Source organism: Danio rerio, chromosome 15 (assembly GCF_052040795.2).
Source record: "Danio rerio strain M-AB ecotype USA chromosome 15, GRCz13ab, whole genome shotgun sequence".
NCBI lineage: Eukaryota > Metazoa > Chordata > Actinopteri > Cypriniformes > Danionidae > Danio > Danio rerio.
Window position 1 is genome coordinate 8,887,989 of NC_141035.1, and position 20,351 is coordinate 8,908,339.

Here is a 20,351-nt window from a genome sequence, read left to right on the forward strand (position 1 = left end):
GCCCGACCCGCACCGTTTATGGCCACCGCGCACGATCCCGCTAAAGAGCGGGGGAGAACAAAACCGAAAATCACCCAGCTATACAGTCCAGACAGCCAAGTTGTCTGTATAAACACACACACACAACACCAAACACACACACACAGACAAAGCTCTCTCTCTCTCTCTCATACGCGTGCGCGCACTAACACACACACAAGCACCAAGCAGACACACAGGCGTTTGCTGTTATATCAACTCAAAGGGTTGTAATACCATGTATCAAGTACCAATACCAAAAGGTTTTATATAAAGGTATATAAATACTGAGTCGCGCCAGCTCCGGGCCGCAGCGCACATTAATCTCGGGCCGATTCCGGCGCGGATGTGGCACCGTCGGCTCGCTTACGGCCGCCGCACCTGGCCCGATGGATTCGGGCCGGAATCGGGCAGTGAGTCCACAAGCATCCGGTCCGAGTCCGGCAGCTGGAGCCGGGCCAAGTGGTAAGTCTCCAGCAGGCGAGAATCTAGCCGGAACTGGCCCGAGTGTATTTTGCTATCTGGGAAAGCTCTCTCTCTCTCTCTCTCTCTCTCTCTCTCTCATTCGCATGCGCACACTAACATACACACACACAAGCACCAAGCACACACACAGGCAAAGCTCTCTCTCTCTCTCATTCGCATAGCAATATCCGCGATCTTGCTAGACAGCCCTGCTCCCGTCCCAAATTAAACCTGTTAATGACCGCTCCCGCGATTTATTCGGCGCTCGCGGGACAGCCGCGGGAATGCAGACCTCTAATTCAATGCTCCTTGGCATTTATACAATTGTAAATATATGAAAGTGAATATCTGCTATATTCAAATAAAGAGAATGAAGAGAAGGGTGAATCTAAACAATGCTTCAGGGTTAGACTCGGAGCTGCTACTAATAAATAACACAATTTTCAAGAATGTAAGCACATTCTTGGGTGTAAGTGTTAAAATCAGCAATTTAAAAAAACCCACTGGTTGCCCATTAATCTCAGTGCTGGACACAGTTGTCTGTGTTCTTTTGGTTAGTTTTATACAGTAAGTAACCCTGGTCCTATTATGCATGATTTGTTCATAGCCATTTTATTTTAACACACACATACGCACACACAAATGCTTGTATATATGGTTTATAAGGACATATTGAGAAAAAGAGAAAAAAATGCTTACTATATCCCTATCCCTATAAAGTAAACTCTTACGGGAGACAGAGTAAGTTTTGATTATCAAAAGACCCCATTAAGTATGATTTATAAGCATTTTGAATTACAAGGACACAAAGAATGTCCTCATACACCACCTTTAGAGTAAAACTCATACTCATATCATTATACAATTTTATGTCCTTGTAAACCTCATAAACATGTACACACATATACACACACAGAGAGAGATTTTTACTTTAATAACTTAATCTTTAAACATCCATCACTTATCTCACATAAAAGTTCCTTTATACATCCAAAGATTTTCAATGTTATATATAACATTTAATAATATGATATAAATAATAAAAATATTACAAAACATATTATTTTCTAGCCTACATAAATATAAAAAAAAAATGCCTTCATGCCTTCTTCATCTCGGGAGGCTTTTTCAGTTTATTCATAACAATTTGCTTTTGTATAATGATATTATTTTTAGCAGTATTATTTATTACATTCATATTTATTTTTGTTTTATTAAAAACAAGCTTAGATATGTCCTCCTGTCAGGTTTTAGACCATATGGGGCACAGCATGTGTATTAGGATATAACTCAGTTTTTTAAACACACTTCATTATTACTGTTCATTTATTCATTTGCTGGAAATTAGAACTGAATTTAGAAATAGTTTTAAAACAAATATTTGCGCTTAACAAACGAAATGAATTATTTATTGGCTAATTGATGTCTGTGCGTACAAGGTTTCCCCTATCCACGTGAGCGAAAGTAAAAGTTAATAATTTATCTCTCATTCTCGTGCTGTAGATGCTCTGTTTAACTGTTTTCTTGCTAGTGAAATGCTCAGTTTTTCCACTTACACGTACTTTACGTCATGTAAATGCACTATAGTGCGACGCAACTGACTCTTAAAGGGATGGGAGATGAGACTGATTTGTTTATTCTCAAAACACATCTACAACTCATTAAGAAAATAAACTCAACCCTTTTAGACCATGTGCCATGGCACAAAGCAGATTTTTCCGTCCTTATATTAGCAAAAGTGTATTCTGACATGCCCTGAATGCACCCTGCGCTTTGCACTTTGTGCATAGAACATCAAAAAAGAGCCCTTAATGTCAGATGCCCTGTGGAGTGAAATCTGAGAGAAAGTAAGATTTTGAATAAAAAAAAGAGTAATACAAAAATCCTTTGGGTTAATCCCTACCGTTTTAGATCTTGAGTCTAAAATAAAGCAGCTTTTATGATTTGTGTCATTGTTTCAGATTGCATACCAACATATTAGACTACCTAATATGGTAAATATACATATATTTTTACGTTTATATATATATATATATATATATATATATATATATATATATATATATATATATATATATATATATATATATATATATATATATATATATATATAAATATATATACACACACACACACACACACACACACACACACACATACACACACATACACACACACACACACACACACACACTTACACAAATATAATCGCAAAATTGTCTCAAAATATCTCGGAATTACAGAATTAGGGACTAAAGTCATTTTTATCACAAAAAATCACAAAAAGGATCTGGTTGTTGTTGTGAATAATAATGACATTAATGTTATTAATGGTGTTACTGTTATTAATGATGTTACCAATTACTTTGGGTAAATTTGCAAAGTTTTGCAAAGTTTTGCTTACAAAACTAATCTTATTAACTTAATGAAGAAATTTTTGATTTTTGATAACAGGTTAACTAAACCTGTTAATTGTAGTTGTACAGAGAAAATAAAAAAAAATCAAGTAATTTCAATTTTTTCTTGTTGCATTTTTTACAGTGTATGCAAATGATCAGTAATCAAACCTTTACCTATTAAAACAATATTAGTGGAACATTTCTTAAAACCTGTAACTTTTCTTGTCAACTCTGTGAGAGATCATTGGTGTGTATACATGACACAAGCATATCTAATAGCTCATAGTAATAATGTGTTAGGTACACATTTGAAGTTGTGGTTGAGAGAGAGAGAGAGAGAGAGAGAGAGAGAGAGAGATCATATTTTAACATGAAAAATACAAGTAATAATAGAAATTAAAAAGCAAGTGGTACAAATTCCTCTATTCGCACACAGCAACCATGAAACCAAAAACAATGAACTAATTGTTTTAATTGATGTTAGATCAGACCATCTGCTCCATCATTCCACAACATCTTCATGGCTGATTAAATGAAGTCATCAAGGCTTGATTGACCTCCGTCAGTCCGTCAATCCTTGCTGAATCAAAGTCTAATTGACACTTTCATCACAAATTGTTCTACGACAAGCCTTTGGTGATTAAATAAATGATGGATGGCTGAATCGCCTGACAGGGACCAGAAGAAACAGCGGAGATGTCATATCAGTGTCTACAGAGTTGTTTTCCATCAAAAAGATGTTAGTCTGAGTCTCAGAGAGCATACGCACGACGCCCACGTCTCCGTCCACTCACTGGCTGATGCATACGGCACACTCGACTGTAAAGCACTTTCCCAAAATGGTACAGCGCAGTCCGTTTGCTTGGATTTATGCAACATCCAGTAGGAGGTGCACAGGTTTTATTAGTCTCCATAGAAGCAAAATCCTGTTTACAGGAGTGCTTTGCTGTTAGGTTCCATTACGTAATGGTTTGCTTTAACTTAGCAAAGCTCAATGTGAATATTATGTTTGTGCATATGTTAATGGCTTTTAAAGATAATGAATATTATAACACACTTTTTTGGTATACAGTGTGTTAAAAATATACTCTGTGTATTAGCAAGCGGATGAACCCAGAATGGTATACAGTTTGTTAAAAAATATACTGTGTGTATAAGCAAGCAGATTAACCCAGAATATGTACAAAACATGGTAACAGCACATTAAGTGTTTTCCTTCCATAAGAAACAATTAGTAAGGAAATCTTAACATGTTTTAATACATTAGGAAAGTGTCAAAGTGCATGTCAGAATGCATTTTTGCTAATTTACGGACGGGAAAATCCGCTTTGCGCCGTGGCGCATGGTTTAAAAGGGTTGAGTTTATTTTCTTAATGAGTCATAGGTGTGTTTTGAGAATAAACCAATTAGAGTCTCATCTCCCATTCCCTTTAAGAGCCAGCTGCGTCGCGCCATAAGCGCATTCGCTATTTACAGGACGTAAAGTATGTCTAAGTGGAAAAACTGAGCATTTCACAAGCAAACAGTTAACAGTTAACAGTTTTTTTTTAACCGAAAACTGTTAAACAGAGCATCTACTGCGTGAGAATGAGAGATAATGGATCCCTTTCATTTTCGCTTTTGGATAGGGAAACCTTTAGGCACAGACATCAATTAGTCTATAAATAATTAATTGCGTTTGTTAAGCGAAAATATTTGTTTCAAAAAAATTTCTAAATTCAGTTCTAATTTCCAGCAAACGAATAAATGAACGATAATAACAAAATGTGCTCAAAACCTGAGTTATATCCTAAAACACATGCTGTGACCCTTATGGTCTAAAACCTGACAAGTGGGCGAATCTAAGCTTGTTTTTAATAAATAATACTGCTAATTATAATAACATTATACAAAAGCAAATTGTTATGAATGAACTGAAAAAGCCTCCCGAGATGAAGAAGACATAAAAGCAGTGATTTTTCATATTTATGTAGGCTAGAAAATAATATGTTTTGTAATATTTTAATCCTTTATATTTATATCCTATATCTATTCTTATTATATCCTATATATATCCTTAATATAAAAATTTTTTTCATATGTAAAGATATTTGCCTATTGCTCTCTTGTGCGTATTAAGCAGTGTGTAAGCGAGGCGCAACTCTGCGGCCGAGTTTAGACCGGGTTTGTTTTGGTCTAATGAAAAATCAATTTTAGTTTCTCAAAATGGCGACGCGCCAGCCGTGCGCCTCAGAACGCCTTTCTTTTTAGACCAGAACGCCTATGGGCGCATATCTGAGCGCAAATGCATTTGCTATTTAAACAGCGTAGCGCAACGCCTCAAAACGACTCTTGCGCCAAGCTGAAACTACCAAACAAGTATTGCGCCGCGCCTTGCGCCACATTGCGCCGGGTGTATGATAGGGCCCAATGTGTTTTCCTCCCATAAGAAACCATTAGAAATGAAATGTTAACATGTTTTAATACATTAAGGAAGTGCAATTTAAAGGTCAAATTTGGTTTACAGTTTGTTAAAAATATACTGTATGTACAATCAAACAGATGAACCCAGAATATGAACAAAGCATGTCAAACTGCACATTAAGTGTTTTTTTTTTTTTTTTTTTTTCTCATAGGAAACCATTAGCAAGGAAATCTTAGCACATTAAGAAAGTGTCCTATAAATACCAAATTTGGTCTACAGATTTTAAAAAGAAAATACTGTGTGTACAAGCATGAAGATTAATTCAGAATATTAACAAACCATGGTAAACTGCATACAGAAAGAAAGTGTCATTTAAAGGTCAAATTTGGTACACAGGTTGTTAAAAATATACTGTATGTGCAAGCGAGCAGATGAACTCGGAATATGAACAAAGCATGGTAGACTGCACATTGAAAATGTTCCATCCAATGAATGAAATGTTAATGTGTTTTAATACATAAGGAAGTGTGATATGAGGGTCAAATTTGTTAGATAGATAATAGATAGATAGATAGATAGATAGATAGATAGATAGATAGATAGATAGATAGATAGATAGATAGATAGATAGATGATAGATGGATGGATGGATGGATGGATGGATGGATGGATGGATGGATAGATAGATAGATAGATAGATAGATAGATAGATAGATAGATAGATAGATAGATAGATCAATTCCTATGATAACCTTGGTAAATCAAGGTTTCTGCCTAAAACGAAGCTCCAAGCTCCATCAGAAGTTTGGATTCTAAGTTTCCGTCTTCATTTATAGAAGGTGGGTGTGCTTTATAGCCTTTGAACCTTTCGCTCTCTCCTAGACCAATTCTCAATTCTTCTAATAAGCAAAGTTGACAAGGGAAAACACCCACCTGCATTGATGAGCTGGAGCTGTGTCTTTGTTAGGCTTTGACTTCACCTCCAATCCTCTCAACTCAATCCTTGCATGCATTCAGAGAGCTCTAGCAATTTACTGCAGACAGCTGTAGTGCATGAAAGACTGAGCTTTAGATGCTGTCAGGGAAATAAAAAAAATAAAGCACAGAACCTGAAGGACAAGTTATAGACACTGTCGGCAATGTGTCAGGTGTTCAGTTTCACACTATTCATTTATAAAGCATATATTATAGCAGTAGAAATTTTCTATCAGTGACCGCAATTTTTATTTATTTATTTATTTATTTATTTATTTATTTATTTATTTATTTATTTATTTATTTATTTATTCAAATCTGAAGGCAGATATGCCGATGCAGAGGTTTTGTTTGTAGCGATATTCTTAGTGATTAAAAAGAATTCAATTTGAGAGTGTTATAGTAATATATATGTTAGATGTTATTATCATAAGTATATTAGTTTTATAGACATTTATATCTAGTGTACAGTGACTAATTTTACGTTTAAAAGATAAAAACCTGATATAAACATCCAAAGCTTACTGTTTGTCACTTTTACCTAAATTAATCCCCTTATTACTTTATTTTGTCAAGATTTTTACCAGGTCACTTTATTTTTCAGTTTTAGTTAAATCTTGACCAATCACATGCGCTCCGGTATCTTATATGCTCAGGCCCGGATTGGCTAATCGGGAGGACCGGGAGAATTCCCGGTGGGCCGGTCCGTTTTTTGGCCGCGAGGGCCGGTGTCCCTAGCTTCAGAATCTGTTGCTCTCAGCAGTCACACTTTTTAAAATAATTTATTTATTTGACCAGTCTTCTTATTCATTATTTTACCGTAGCTCTGCTCTGTTGTGGTCCAGTGGTTAGCACGTTAGATTACGAAGCTGCCGATCGGGATTTGATTCTCGTCTGAGTATGTTTTTTTTTTTTTTTCCTTCTCATTTTTATTGTTAAGACATATAATACTGTTAGAGTTGTTGAACATTTGAAGTTCTAAAGCAGCTGTTTTCTTAAAAAAGACGTGATATTGTAATTAGAAACTGAAATGGAAATGTCCTTATTTTAATATAGTCAGTCGTGAACTGAGGTGGGCCGGTCTGAGGCTTGAAATTCCAGGGCTGAAAAGCAGTCCCACTCCTGCCCTGTATATGCTTATATGCTTATATGCTTTTGGGATTTGCTGAACCACTGTCAGAACTGTGGTAAACAAAAATATTTTTAGGTGCGTTCGACTTGAACCACAGCTGGGGATTAACGAGCTTAGTCGAGGGCAGGGCCAGAATTGATATTGGACCCGTCAAGCTGGACACTTCAGGGGCGTGGCAAAAGTTGCGGCAGTCATAATGACTGATCACATGGCGTGATCATTAGTTTATTTTTACTTTTTATATCAACAAAAAATTTGCAGTACAAATAAAACAGAATACAGTCTCTACAAACTATACAGTAGTTCAATTTTAAACAACAAGAGAATTATAAATCAAATATATAACAAACGTATGAGAGAAATAAGGAAAAACGAGAGGGTACTAAAAACATGAAAACAAATAGGCCTATTAAATACAAAGCGACCAGCACAAATTCTAGGAGTATAAACATCTTTCTTTTGGCTAATACTTCTTGTTTGCATATGCTAAAAAGGGGTTTACATTTATTTACATTTTCAGATATAAAACTTTCTAATATATGTTAGTGTCATATATGACATATATGTTAGTGTATCCCAGGATGTCCTTCAAAAAAGAGTAGGGGTTTAACCCCGGCATCCTTGCCAAATCTGCCCACTGGCCTCTGTCCATCATGGCCTCCTAACCCTCCCCATATCATGATTGGCATATCATCACTCTGTCTCCTCTCCACCAATCAGCTGGTGTGTGGTGTGTGGTCTGGCGCAAAATGGCTGCTGTCGCGTCATCTAGGTGGATGCTGCACACTGGTGGTGGATGAGGAGATCCCCCCCCCCCCCCCCCCCACCATTGTGTAAAGCGCTTTGAGTGCCCAGAAAAGCGCTATATAAATGTAACGAATTATTATTATTATTATAGTGTAAAAGCCAAAACAAGGTGTTTTGATTGAGCCTAAACATTGGTTGAGATTATTTTAAATAATGAAAGCATTTAAAAAAAGCACTTTAATCCAAAAAGATTAAACAAAGGGAATTCCTAAAATAAGTGAGCTACACTTTAAGTAGAATTTTCCCAGAAAGAGCAAGATACATCAATGTCACTTTCAAAATCTGTGCATAAATGGCTTGACAGGAAATAAAATATGTTATAATCATATAAATAATTTTATAATTTAATAAAATAGTTCTTTATCTTAACCTGTTAAGTTACTTTTAGGGTGTCAGGATTAATGATAATAGTTATTTCATTTTATTTGAGTTAATAGTTATTTACTAAAATATATAATTTAAATCGTTCATGGAACTGAATGTAGTAAATAGTCTGTATAAAAAGGTCGGAAATAAACCTGTGCAAACAATCTAGCCTTTATAAGCAAATTATTTAACAAAAAAAAAGATGATTACTGCAGTAAAATATTTGTAGTCTTTTAATAAGTTTAAAGTTACAGTTTATTAGGAAGTGACGATTTTGTTCTCTTTGACTCATTTGTGACCAGTGACGGTTCTAGACCATAGTAAACTGGGGGCTGGGCAGGGGCCACTTGTACACTTAGGAGGCAAACTTTATCATACATCACAAACAACTTAAACAATTATTCAAAGTTATTTTTTTTCATGCATCACTCTGCAGACTTCATAAACCAGCTAATTACAGAAACTCAAAATAATCTTCCATGCTTATTTATTTGACAAGTAACTTTGTATTGTAGCAGGGTAGCACGTTTTTAACATTCAAGTACATCAAGGCACATGTTTGCACCTGTAAATTTTAACAGTCAAAGTAAAAATAAAGCCCTCCCATTAGTTTAAAATTTTTACAGTATTTCCTAGCAAAATTATTTTTTCTGGAGTCATAATAAGTCTTATTCCTTATAGTTTGTCTTAAAAATGTATTTAAAAAGCATTGTTAAGGTCAGTTGCCTTTTATTAGCCTCCTTAAGAAATGTTTACTGTATATTTTTTGAATGTCTACACAACAAACCAGTTATAAAATAACTTGACTAATTATTCTAACTTCACTAGTTAACATAACCTAGTTAAGTCTTTAAATTACACTTTAATCTGAATACAACTATCGTGCAAAATAACTAGTAAAATATTGTGCACTAACTGTCACCATAGGAAAGACAAAAAGTAGCTATTAAAAAAATTGTTTGTCAAACTATTTTGGGCGAAGCAGTGGCGCAATAGGTAGTGCTGCCGCCTCACAGCAAGAAGGTCGCTGGGTCGCTGGTTCGAGCCTCGGTTCAGTTGGCGTTTCTGTGTGGAGTTTGCATGTTCTCCCTGCGTTCGCGTGGGTTTCCTCCGGGTGCCCCGGTTTCCCCACCAGTCCAAAGACATGCGGTACAGGTGAATTGGGTAGGCTAAATTGTCCGTAGCGTATGAGTGTGTGTGTGTGGATGTTTCCCAGAGATGGGTTGTGGCTGGAAGGGTATCCGCTGCGTAAAAACTTGCTGGATAAGTTGGTGGTTCATTCCGCTGTGGTGACCCCAGATTAATAAAGGGACTAAGCCGACAAGAAAATGATTGAATGAATGAATGAATAAACTATTATGAATAAAAACCTGTTGTAAAAAAATCATGTTTAAGGACTCTTGCTTTATGTCACGACTGAAAACACAAACGAATAAAGGCAAAACTAAACGAGTTGAAAATTACTTTCACATGAGCGTGAAAGAAAACTACATTTGATCAATGTGTTATATCTGTTGTCCGGTAGGCTACCTGCAGACTGTTTGTAAATTCAAGACTGCATGTCCGAACTTACATGTACACTCAATTTCTAATTTAGCCTCTGCAGAGCCGAAGACTTCCTTTATTGAAAGCTTTAAATCTTATTGAAAACAGAAGTCTAATACAATCAACAGTGGACATTTTAATAGTTTTTCACAACATGAACATGACCGAAGTACAATCGTTTTATTACTTGTGTTAATTTGGGGCTTAACTTCTTACGAATGTGGGAAACTGATGCGTGCTGCACCGTCACTGACTAAAGTCAAGAGAAAGCAATGAGAGTAAGTGCGCTCGACACCTAGTGCGCGCAAGAGGCCTCAGTCCAATCTCCGTCTGCCATCGATGGCTGATCTCGCTTCTTTGTGGCGTTTTAGTTGTGACACAAAAATACGCATGTTTTAAATTTAGGGAGGTCAAGCTCCTTGACACAGGGAACCGTCATTGTTGGTAACAACTCTGCATTGTTTTCAAATGTTTTATGCAATATTTCAGTTTTGCGCATAAGTCTAATCCACATCTTTGTATGGCACTAGCGCAACCTCTGGTCTAAAGATAGACCAGCTGACAACTAGATGAATGATATTGCGTTTGAGATGCATCTTTTACACATCTGCTCGCACTGTATGCACACATACTCCGTATGAAAGGATGGAAAGGGTGATTGTTTACTATCATTATGCAGACTGATTTGTTTGCTAATGCACCAAGAGACAAAACTGCTCCAGGGGCGTATGGAGACACATTCACAATGCACACATTGCAACAAGACAGTCTGCGTATTCCCTTAATAATGTGGTAATCATGTCATAGTTTAATCCCGCGTAAGAAATGGTCAGGACATTTGAAGTAATTAGATGAAGTATGACAATAATAGAATTTGATGTAGGCTATTCTGCTCTCTCTCAGTGGTAGATATTTTAATAGGAGTTGAGACCTTATCAACTCATTAGGCAGATGGGCTGAGCGGCTCGTTCTCCAAACAAGGCTCCTAATGGAGCTCGTGGCCTAATTACAGTACATCCATTCAGGACAGTGTCAGAAAATGAAGAATTGTGCATTTGGGTAATATGGATGGATTGGACATTGCTGTTGAGCTGAATGTTGATTGTTGGCAAAATGGGATGAAGGGTTGAGTTAAGGATTTACACACGCAAGAAAGGTGTCTTAAGGAAAAATATCCAACATTATGCATTCATTCATTCATTTTCTTGTCGGCTTAGTCCCTTTATTAATCCGGGGTCGCCACAGTGGAATGAACCACCAACTTATCCAGCAAGTTTTTTTACGCAGCGGATGTCCTTCCAGCCACAACCCAACTCTGGGAAACATATACATTCACACACACACACACACACACACACACACACACTCCTACACTACAGACAATTTAGCCTACCCAATTTACCTGTACCGCAAGTCTTTGGACTGTGAAGGAAACCTACGCAAAGGCAGGGAGAACATGCAAACTCCACACAGAAATGCCAACTGAGCCGAGGTTCGAACCAGTGACCCAGCAACCTTCTTGGTGTGAGGCGACAGCACTACCTACTGCGCCACTACCTCACCCTTTATGCATGTTTGAATATATAAATACTGTAATTGATTACAGCAGGGAAAATAACTATTAAACATGTCTTTTTTTTTTTTTTTTGCTGGGTATATTATATCTAAAGAAGACCTGGAATTAAACCAGATTTTGATAAAAAAAAAAAAAGTTAATTAATTCTGTATAAAAACAATGGAATAACACAAGCAGAACGTACTGAACTACTAAAATGTAATCAATACTTTATATGAAAGGCTGTTTTGATGATGGCAGCTTAAAGACGCTTCTCATATGGAAAATTAAGTCATGTACATTGCTCAGGTGTGATTTTTTTTTCAAAGACTTCAACGGAGTGTAAAAATCTTGATGGTTCTGTGGGTTCTTTCTATCAAATCTGATCTTTATTTTGCATTTCCTATGGGATTCACATCAGGTGATTGGCTGGGCCATTCTAGAGCTTGATTTTCTTTCTCTGAAAGTACTTGAGAGTTTCCTTTACTGTGTTTTAGATCCTTGTCTTGCTAAAATGTCCACTCTGGTTTCATCTTCATCATCCTGCTAATGTAGATGTTGGATTGAAGCAGCTAATACAAATTTTCAATGACCAAGGGCAGAGATTTCAGCTGCTGTCTGGGCTTTCACTGCCTTTTTAAACCTCACTTTCTTCATGTGTTCAATACGTCATGTGTCATTTTATTTTATAAAATATAACTTAATTTGCAATTTAATTAATTTAGATTTTTTATTTTTATTTTTTGCATTAATGGATTTCTCTGGTGAATTTTCACATCCGGTGAAAATTTCAAGTGAACGGCACCTTAATAAATATATTTTTGAGAAAAATGGTGACATTTTTAATACTTATTTTCCCCACTGTAAATGTCTTTTACAGTATATTGGTCTGGAGTAGAATGTATCATTTATCAGCTTAGCACGTTTCCCCGAAAGTGGTTGCTATTGTTTCTTTTTTTTTTTTTTCCTAGCTTAATTAAATTTATTAAGAAAGTTATTTTTTGTATGTGTATCATGTCTCACGGTGATTTAAAAAGAATTACAAGAAAGAAAGAAAAAAAGAAAGAAAGAAAGAAAGAAAGAAAGAAAGAAAGAAAGAAAGAAAAGAAGAAAAGAAGAAAGGAAAGAAGGAAGGGAAGGGAAGGAAAAAAAGAAGGAAGGAAGGAAAGAAGGAAGGAAGGAAGAACAATTTTGCAGGAAAGACATTAATAATAAATAATAATAAAAACTAGTATGCGCCTATGCTCTCATAATCTTTTAATATTTTAATATTATATTAAAGAAAACAATTTATATTACATTTTACATTAATTGATTTATTCATTATTATACTAAAATAATTATTTAATAGCATTATGTAATGTATAAAATAAAATAAAAAAGCATTTATTGTTTGGTGTGATATTAATTGTCTATTTATGCATGTATGTATGTATGTATGTATGTATGTATACAATGGAACAACTTGCCAACAATAAAATTATCATTTGTTTTCCACAAAATAAAAAGTTTTCTGTGGCTTTGGAACAAAATGAGGGTGACAATTTTGAAGAACATGAGGATGAAACCATAGAGCATCACAATTTATTCAGATTAATACTCTTTGCTAGCAATAATATATCAATGTAACATACATTTTAGGTATTCCATAAATTGATTAATTTTTGAACTAAAAAGCGACAATGTGTCACAATACAGTTCTGCCATGAGTATTTCCGCTAGTACTGGCATCCTACTGTACAAATGACATGGTCTTTATTTGAATCGCCATCATTTTTCTCCGATACTGAATATTTCCAAACCCATGATGTGCATCAGACAGCAGAGACAAAGGGCCAGATTTAGTAACAGCTTGGGTCAGCGCAAATCCCTTTTTGGCATAAAAACCTGTCAGGTGTTATTAAAGACATGCAGTGAAACATTAGCCCTGAAAAGGCACTGGCACAATGAGTTTTAGTGCCGACCTTATTTTATATTTAAATGAATTACAGAGCATGATTTACTAAGTTTTGTGGCAGTCAGTTTAGTTTTTTAAGTCCTTAAAAATTCAGAACTCGTTGTGTGCTGGTGTTTTTAATAGATTACATAGGCCTGTAGTTTATCTCAGTGATTCTCATTTCTGTTTTTGTGCCCCACTGCTCTAAATACCTTATTTAACAGATCTGATTCAGAACCACTAAACAGTAACCAGAAACAATCTTTACACAGTGTTCTTTGCTCCCTATTCTCCGAGATCCCTCTTTCCTTCATTTTTGTTGACAGATTTGTGCGCAGTGTTACTGTCTGCATGCAGCATCATCACACACAAAAGACACTTGCTAACCACATGGAACAAATACTATAGTAATGTAAATATTGTAGTGTTTTTTTAATCATAGTAAGTTACTTCAATACAACAATTACAGTATAACTACACATTACTTTTTACATATTCTTTGTTTAGCATATAATCATGACTACTTGACAACCAAAACAACAACTACACTGAAAAAAGTGTTGCATGCAGAACTGTTGCAAACAATTTATTTGTGTTGAATTTAAACAAACAAATTAAGTTTAATAATGTTTAACTTAATTTGATTGTTTAAATTCCACACAAATAAATTGTTTACAACCACTCAACGTAAAAGAATTTAGTACATCCAAGGAATCATCTCTGAATTATTTTTTTCAGTGTACAAGACTGACAAGAATAATACAGCTTATTTATTTACTTTGGCAAAAACAAAACCTTAAAAAAAGCTGATGTTGTATCCTACCTATGGCTGCTGGATTTAACAACGAACTAAAACTTTAGCTGTTCAGAAGAGGGCCAGACAACAGTCATAATCTAAGAGGAAGCTGCTCATTGAAGGCGTTTGACAGGACCGCACCGTTATCTGCACTTCTTAATTCCCCGTTTTCGGCTGTAAACTAAATGACGCAGGCGGCAGACATTAGTTGAGAGATTAATTTGGAAATAAACTGGAGCCCTGGCATCACAGCCTGTCTGTTTCTACTGAAATATCTCCGCTCTTTGTTATGGATTTGATTTTCCATGCATTGCAAAGTTTGTTGATTTATTTATTTCCCAATGAGAGCCATTTGTTTTGACAGATGCTTGTTCTGGGGCCGCAGCCAAGGCTTGTCTGATTTTCTGGATATTCACACACCAGACCACGGGTTTATACTTTGTTGTTTAGACACACAATACTGTACAGTTGCCAGTTCGGGGATAATTATGTCGGCGTAGACATATTCAGGCTGGGCTGGATTCAAAGTTGGGAGGGAGGAAGGAAAAGAAGAAGAGGATTATGGTACGGGGCAGTTTAATCCATTCTTATTATTCTCTCACTAAGTTTATTGGAGGGAATTTGCTTTTCAGCTGCAAATATAGAGGCCTCTGTAGCGAAACTCACTTAAAGTCGAATTACATTGAACTGTCTGTGGGAGGAACGAACGGTCCAGCTCTAATTTTGTAAACAACAACAAAGCCGGATGAAGATGTTTGCTTTGTGAGAGTAATGCCTCGCAGACATGACTAGAATATTTAAAATGTTAATTTGATTTTGTTTATGAGTGCATAAGAATTGTGTGGCTTGAAAAATATAAATTCGTTTTTTTGGAGTAATTTAGAATATTTCATTTTTGTTTTTTTTTAAATATAAAAAGTCTTGTCGCTTATCCAAGCATTAGGAACAACAAACCTGACTTCTAGTTGATCATTTGATATCAAAAGTGGCTTATATGAAAGGCAGATGCCTCTAGATTACCCTTATTTTACCAAAATAAAACAAGAACATGCCTTGACTTTTAATTATTTAATTAGGACAGTAAGGTCTGACTTTGCTTAGACAAAAGTCTTGTCACCTAACATAATTAATATACAGTTTAGAATATAAATTAATGTAGCAGTGGAAAAATAATTAATATTGTGTATGACTCCCATGAGCTTGGAAAACTGCATCCATACATTTCTGCAATGACTCAAATCACTTATTAATTAAGTCATCTGGAATGACAAAGAAAGCGTTCTTGCATGACTCCCAGAGTTCATCAAGATCCTTTGGATTCATCTTCAATGCTTTATTATGATATTACCCTAGACATGCTCAATAATGTTCATGTCTGGTAACTGGGCTGGCCAATCCTGGAGCACTTTGACCTTCTTTGCTTTCAGGAAGTTTGATGCAGAGGCTGAAGTATGAGAAGGAGTGCTACCCTGCTGATGAATTTGCCCTCTCCTGTGGTTTGTAATGTAATAGGCAGCACAAAATATCTTGATAGCTTAAGCTGTTGATGTTACCATCCTTTCTGAAGATCTCTTACACGCCCCCATGCTGAATGTAACCCCTAACCATGATTTTTCCATCACCAAACTTGACTGGGTCTTGGGTCTTGGCAGGTTTGTGATGATTGGGATGTAGTTCAACAGATGATTCATCTGAAAAAATCTACATTCTGCTACTTTTCCAAATGATCAACTATAAGTCAAGTTGTTACTTGTTGCTCTTCCAACTGGGATCAACGACAAGACTATTGTCAGGTAGTGTATAAATAAACCCCTAAAAATAAATAAATAAATAAATAAATAAATAAATAAATAAATAAATAAATAAATAAATAAATAAATAAATAAATTACTAGTTTAGATTTTTTAATAAGCTTATCATTTATGTTTAATTAAATGTTTGGTTATTTTGGGAGTGACTTTTATTTATTTATCTATTTATTTATTTATTTATTTATTTATTTATTTATTTATTTATTTATTTATTTATTTATTTATTTATTTATTTATTTATTTATTTTATTTTATTTTATTTTATTTTATTTTATTTTATTTTATTTATTTCAAAAGGAAGGGTATTTAAATATTAGGAGGCTATTAAGATGTTTTAATTTCCCAACCTTGTTTTGATTATTTAAACACATGTTTGAAAGACATTTAAGTTGTATAGTTGTTTTTAATTTTATTTTGTTTCGCTTTTAAGGCCTGCTTGAAAATATTTGTATTACTATATATATAGGGTCAATATATATATATATATATATATATATATATATATATATATATATATATATATATATATATATATATATATATATCTTTTTTTTGTGATTGGATAGGTTTTATTAGTTGCAGCTGACTTTAAGTTGAAGTTTTAAGTTTATAGCAAGTATTGTGCTTTTCAAATAAACAAGCCTCTGTAGCGAAACTCACTTAAAGTCAAATTACACTGAGGAACGAACAGTCCAGTGCTAATTCTGTAAACAACAACAAAGCCAGAGAACATAAAGATGTCTAGTTTGTGAGAGTAATTCCTAGACTGAGACTGTGGCTCTGTGTACATTTAAAGACTGTTTTCTCATTTCTTCTGTGCACTAATTGCAGACTGGTACGTCACTTACAGGATTTATTGTCATCACCATTACTGCCATCCTGAAATTCCCTTCTCACATGATTTTACGTGAGAATGGGTTTGTTGAAATGTCAACAAACACCATTGAGAGAGGTTTGTTAAAAAGTGCAAGTGGGAAATAAGAGCCAGCACATCTTCCCGCTAAATCATTGGCTGTTGCTCATTTGTGGAGTTATTTTGGATTCTTTATTGTGCATTCAAACAAATGCTTTGGATTGAAATGCTTATTCGAAGCCAAAGCATTGTTTATTATTTATTTTCAAAAGGTTCTTTCTAAATTTGTGTGTGGAAATGTGTTCTCTAAATATTTTATACATATAAACTGTTCTGTTTATTTGGAAGAACATGATAGCAGTTTTGCTTTCAGAACTTAGCTGGTTTATTTCTTTATTTTCATTAAGAGATTGTAATGCTTTCAAGAGGTTTTGCTTAAAAACATTTTTATTGAAGAAATGTTTAGTTTGGATTGGTAGCAAATTAAAGGGTTTTTGTTGTTGTTTTTTTTATTTAAATTTTTTTATTTATTTATTTTTGTTTTTTGGGAAGAGCACAGAAAGGGTTCTGCTTTATTTTGATTTATTTTTCTTTTAACATTTAAATGTCAAAACATTTATTTTATTGTTTAGTTCATTTTTCGAAAAGTTATAATGAAAAAAAAATAAACATTTGCCCATTTAAAAACTTAAGTCTGCTGTTTAAATATTTATTTATTGACTTTTTTGATGAACATTTAAAGTGTCTGCTTGAAAAAAACTTTTGTTTATGTAAAATGTTTTGAGTTTTATTTAATTTTAAATGTTTTGTGTTCTTAGGGAGTTTTTTCTTGAATACTTTAAGATATTTTTTTGCAATAAATGTTGTTTTACTTAATTTTATTAAATGTTTGTTTTGTCATGTCTTTGAAAGAGCATTGAACAACATAGGCTTATTCTGAAATGTAGCCCTCTATATATTTTGAGAATTATGTAGCCAGAGGAAATTAATTTCGTCCTTAAAACGAAATATAGGGATGCTGGTTCGCTGATCGCTTACCATCATAGACGTCTTTTCCGCTGTTACCAGTTCCCAGTGGCTTGCCGTGTGTGTCGAAGGATTTGAGACGCAAATCGGATTTGACCATATCGACGAAATTTGAGTCTAGTGAAAAAAGATTCCAGCGAGCAAGTAAGATAAAAACGAAACCCCAAAAAATAAAATAAAGAAGTAAATAACCTGGTGAGAATGTGGTAAAATCTGAAAACATGGTAAAAATCAGGCTGCAGCAGGGGCTTTTCTTTTCCTGGATTGCTTTTGAAACCACAGTCAGTTAGTTCAGGGAAGTAGGTGGGCGGGTCATTTGGTCATTTAAAACACTAGCAGGATTGGTAGGTCAGTCTATCAGTCAGTTAGTAGACAGCGACTTGTGGTGGATTTACTCAAGAAGACCAGGCACGAAAGGCCCTCGAAAGAGAAATTTATGATTTGATAAAGTGTACGCAGTGGCCTCTGGTGGATTTGCAAAACCAAAATTGCAAAAAAACATAGCTTCTAGGACATATTTGGCACTCTCCAGAAAAGTATATTGGGGTATGTAATCAGAAAAACTCTGGGTTGGCATTGAAAGGGTTTATATAGATTGATTATTTGACGAGGTCATTGTAATGTGAAGCAGACGCTGACAAAGGGAATGATGAAGATCCAAATGCAGGTTTATTACACTGAGATGGTCAGGCAAGCAACGGTCACAATCAGGAGCAAACATATAAATGTAGGCAAATCCAGAGTCAAATTCACAGGCGATAGTCAGACCAGGCAGGCAGTAAGCAGACAAAGTAAACAACAAACAAGGCGAGGGTCAAAAACAAAGCAAGACAAGAAAAGGAAAACGCGTCGTTATGTTGACAAAACTGTTCAACAAGACTCAGCAACAGCGTGTGTGTCGGTGCTGCTTTAATAGGCTATGTAATTAGTCCTTGACAATCCTCCAGCTGTGTGTATGCAATCAGTCAGGATTAGGAACTGCTGTGAGTGTGTGAGGTGCATGACTGGATCTTGTAGTCCATGAAATGGCGGATTTGTTGTCCTTTAGCGATCAGTGTATATACCCCCGATCTGCTCAGGCTGGATTGCTTGTGGCCAGACAGTCATCAGTTATCAATTTATTTGATTTATTTACTTTGATTTGATTTCCACTGATATGTTTTCATTGCATTGGCACCACTTGTTCTTTTTGTAACTGTGTGGGAGTTGTTAAGATAGCAAATGATATTTTCTTTTTTACCCTGCACCAGTGAAGATGAAAAAAAAAAACTTCCACAAAAGCATTGCTCTCTTTCTAATCGCTCAAAACAATATTTCATTCAAGATTTTATACTAATTTAATAATGCAATTGCTTTTTTCTTCAGTGCTTTAGGGAACACTCTCTCCAAATGGCTTTTATTAACATTAAATTAAGATTATTAACACAGATTCTCGGATTCTCGGATTGTATTTAATATGTTTTACTACTTGGTTTAAACAGCAGCAAAAAATTGGAAAGCTAGATTTTAAATCAGTTTATTGCTTTGTCCAAAGACTGCAGCACAAAAAAAAAACTCTAAAGATAAATAAAATGAGCATCGCAACTACTTGGCTATAATCGGTAGTGTTTTTGTTGCAGAAAGTGAACATGATAAGGCGACAAGGCTTTAAAAATTAGACCATTTTTGTGTTTTGTACAGTATTAGGCCTTCCTCGCCTGTCATAGTTAATCCTGTCATGATTAATAGACTACCATGAGGAGAAAGCTTATCAAACATACCTACTTATTTATTTATTTACTGCATCTCCGAGTTTAACATTCACCCTTGATCTGATATATGTCGAAAGTTACAAACACATCCATAAATCCACAGCTGCTCCTTACCAAAACTGTTTGGGTTTTCTGTAGTGGAAAGAAAGTTACTGAGAAATCAAGTAAAGGGTGATAAAAGTGTGTTTGGTTTTGACTTATTTTTGTTTGTATTTATAGTAAAGCATCATTTGATGGATGGAGCATCATGTTAGGCCTTGTTTCTTCATTATACTAGATAAAAGTGCTTGTCATGTCGCTCGCTGGATTTACAGCATTATTTATTCATGAAAGCAGACCTAAGTGTTTGTCATGACTGTCATGATTTATTTATTTATTTATTTATTTATTTATTTATTTATTTATTTATTTATTTATTTATTTATTTATTTATTTATTTATTTATTAGTTTGTTTGTTTTTTATTTCTGTATTTGTTTGTTTGTTTGAAGGTTTGCTTATTTATTTATTTGA

General features: G+C 34.7%; 1 protein-coding gene and 1 long non-coding RNA gene across 11 annotated transcripts in view; both read left to right on the forward strand.

Annotated features, from left to right (window-relative positions):
• The window catches only part of cadm2b (cell adhesion molecule 2b), a 462,115-nt gene that overhangs the window by 122,089 nt on the left and 319,675 nt on the right, over positions 1-20,351 (forward strand).
• Positions 9,181-14,095, forward strand: LOC147833583 (uncharacterized). The gene is made up of 3 exons (XR_015509042.1): positions 9,181-11,355; positions 11,399-12,373; positions 12,462-14,095. It is a non-coding gene; the product is annotated as an uncharacterized LOC147833583 (long non-coding RNA).